This window comes from Dreissena polymorpha, chromosome 5 (assembly GCF_020536995.1).
Source record: "Dreissena polymorpha isolate Duluth1 chromosome 5, UMN_Dpol_1.0, whole genome shotgun sequence".
Classification (NCBI taxonomy): Eukaryota; Metazoa; Mollusca; class Bivalvia; order Myida; family Dreissenidae; genus Dreissena; species Dreissena polymorpha.
Window position 1 is genome coordinate 16561465 of NC_068359.1, and position 3799 is coordinate 16565263.

Here is a 3799-nt window from a genome sequence, read left to right on the forward strand (position 1 = left end):
TCGCACGCATTATCTATGACTTGAGCATGAGATAGCTATTAAACATGCGCTTGCGATATATAGTATGATAGTTCGCGATAGCTGACCAATGAGCAGCGGTATCAGGTCTGTAAGTATCAAACAAAATGGATCAATTTACTCAGTGCAGTACTTTAACAATGTTTGACACTTCTTAAAGTTTTATTTTCCAATAACTGCGCTCGCACGTAAAATCTATCGCGTGCGCACGTTCTAGCTTTCGCTTGCGCACGTTATAGCTATCGTGTGTTCACCTAATAGATATCGCGTGCTTTCGTAATTCAGACCGCTCAATAAAATATTTCCCCTTTATGCCACCGTACCCGAATGAGGTTTGTAACAAGTCGTGGTAGAGCAGGTGATTTATATTAAAGTGTATATGCATATGTTTAACTAAGCAAACAAATCGATGAAAAAAAAGTGCCAGTGTGCAAAATCAAAATATTAACAAAAGTAAGTGGAAAATCACACTACTTAAATCAGTGTGTGAAAATTCAAATGACTAAAAGCTAAAAATGGACACAAAATATATATCAACAAAACAAATCAAATTGAACGTGGAAAAAACATAAACGACTGTAACGTAAATTACCCAAAGATAGTGGTTTACGGGTGGACAAAAATAGCATGTTGGCATATGTATTGTGTCGTTGTATCTAACAGGAAAATTACTACTAATAACAATGGCAATTTTATAGTTGAACAAGAGTGCCAAACTGTCATAAGATACGCCCGTTTTAAGGCTTTGGACAACTTAATAACTTTACCATGACCCATATTTGAACTTGACCTACATATCATCTAGACACAACTTCTGACCAAAGTTGGTGAATATCTGATGAAATCTACTTCAATTTAAGAGCGGACACCATGCAAAATGCTTCAAATGCAATAAGTGACCTCGTTACATAGTTTTTAACCTGGCATGACCCATATTTGAACTTGACCTACATGTAGATATTGTCTAGACACAACTTCTGACCAAATTTGGTGTAGATCGGATAAAAACTACTTTAATTAGAATGCGGACACCATGATGAATGCTTGAAATGGTTTCAGTGATCATGTGACGTAGTTTTAAATCCGGCATGACCCATATTTGAACTTGACCTAAATATTGTCTAGATACAACTTCTGACCAAGTTTGGTGAAGATCGGATGAAAACTACTTCAATTAGAGAGCGGACACCATGCTAAATGCTTGAAATGCACTAAGTGAACCTGTGACATAGTTTTTGACCCGGCATGACCCATACTCGAACTTGACCTAGATATTGTCTAGATACAACTTCTGACCAAGTATGGTGGAGATCCGATAAAAACTATTTGAATTAGAGAGCGGAAACTGCTGTGGACGACGCCCGCCCGCCCGACCGCCGCCAAGGTGAAACTATAATACTTCCTGTTTTTTTAAAACGGGCGTATACAATTGTATTAGAATAAGCGCTTTGCATGATTCATAAGGAACTTGATAGTGGATCTCAATCGGTCGACACAGATGTATCGTATTGTGATAAAATCAAGGAAGCGGATAGAATAAGTAAAAGTTTAAACAATATACAATCATTCAGTGAACAGCTATATTTTCAGTCTGACAATTTTGCAGAGACAATGGCGTAAAGCTACCCGCACTGACGGATGAACTCTTAACAGAAGATGTCACGCTACATGATAAAACAATGATTTTTAAAACACTTGAGGGTACAACAAAGTCAGTATTCTTTAAAAAATGTAAAAATATACAAATAACTATGGAAAGAAACGTTAAACTACTCAAACTTGATATAATGTCCTTCAACGGTCAAAACGTCAGATTGATAATATTATTGTTTTGCTTATCAGTAGTTTGGCCTGTTTGACTTAAATAACATCCAAATTTCTTACACAAGTTAGTCATTGGCTTCGCAAGCACAAGGTTAGACAATTGTATTTCCGAAGTTATCTGACTGTCGTTAATCATATATATCTGTAATGAGACAGTTCAGCTCTTTGTAATCACTTGTGTAATTGATTTATCAGAAGACAATAGCAGCATTTCGCGATCTGGACAGTCGGGCATGCGTCCTGTAAAAGGGAGAGCATTTTCAGTAGCGAACACCTCAATGAAACTTTTTACCTATCTCTAAAGCTTAAACCATTGTTAGTAAGTTTTTCAGTATTTCCATGCACCCTGTGCAAAATACCATCTATATCAAGAGAAATTGCCATTGTTTGCAATATACTGCGTGAAATGGCATGTGAAAACAAGAACCATTCCTTGCTAATCTTCTGCCCCATAACGAAAGATGTTTGTGATGGCTTTTTACGCATTTTTTTTTTTAGTTTTTGTTTGATGAGGTCTGTTATGTATTTATCCCTTGTGCAAATAAAGTATAGTCAACATCCGTATTCTCGCGGTATCCCTATTTCCGCGGTATTTCGGTTGCGCCCCTTTAGTGTTGTTTACCTGTTAGATTTGGTGACCCAATTTCTTTTGCCGTCAGAAAACAGTATTTTCAGTCATAATGAGCAATATTTTGGTAAGTCGGATTGTTATCCGTGAGAAATACATTTTTTCCACCAAATTAAACAATATTCACATTCAATTTTTCAGTATTTCAGCTTTTTACAACTTGTTGCACATCGTCTGCTCGCACTTTCCCGATCTCACTAATATGCAAATTTTACAAGCTCCGCCCACATGACTAAGGTTACACAACATATTTTAAAGATTAGGCCTTAAACCACTTAATTTTATACGGTAGGATGAACCTGAATGATCACGAGGGTTGGGTCTTCAAGGTGCAACGATCAATTATCTATGATGATTTATGCATGTATTCAAAGTTTTCCACCAAGACTAATAGACTTTCCTGATGAGAAGTTGATCTTATTGGGACAATATGATATTTATAAACATTGGGTGCATCTGAAACAGTGTACACATGTTAAAATGATCAGAAGAGGAAGCCCCTTGAGGTGCATGCATTGTCAAGAGGAGTAGCATTATGACTGTTGTGCAGTTCAAACGATTGTTAAACTACTTATGTTCATTTTAAATCAAATTTAATCTTTAATCATTGATGTTACTATTAAAAAGTTAAGCTTCAGTGCAGATATCATGTTTTAACTGTGATTTAGTGACGTAAAGCCTGTTGACATACTTACCGCGAGAATATGAATATGGCGTCTCGTACGCATCAGTGAACAGTATGGTGTATTAACTGCTTGGCACGAAATAAAACATAATTTATATGAATGAAAATTTGATGGATATCAGCGGGAAAGTTGTTTATCTTCGCAAAGGAGTCCATAATTTATAAATTAAGTATTTATTTCAACTTTAATTTTTATTTGAACGTTAAGTACCGCGAGAATACGGATGACCAGTATACTCTTGTTTGATTATTTATGTATGTAACTTAACTGTTTAAGTCAACCATTGTTGACCAAGGTTTGTAATAAAACGACATACATTGACGAGAGTCTTGTCGCATTCTTTTTTTTAATTTAAAAAATGTCTTTACCGGCCGACATTTTGAATTGATAAACTGCAACATTAAATCAGACCACCGAAATAACTTCCTGTAATTTAATTATTGCTTTTCTATACCATTAGTTGAACATCAAAATTAGGTAGACATGTTAAACAATTGATAACACGAACCTTTTGCAAATACCGATCCAATACTGATCCAATTTACAATCAGTTGCTAAATAAACTACGAAAATAATGCGAAAGAGGTTGTCTACACACATTTGACAATTACAGGAAATGACACATACTCTTGAGAACAGTCAG

The 3799-nt window shown here is 35.6% G+C and overlaps 1 long non-coding RNA gene across 1 annotated transcript; it reads right to left on the minus strand.

The window, feature by feature from the left end:
• Positions 1-368: 368 nt before the first annotated feature.
• LOC127831029 (uncharacterized) lies at positions 369-3799 on the minus strand. The gene is made up of 2 exons (XR_008026370.1): positions 3665-3799; positions 369-2082 (listed from the first exon to the last, which is right to left on the minus strand). It is a non-coding gene; the product is annotated as an uncharacterized LOC127831029 (long non-coding RNA).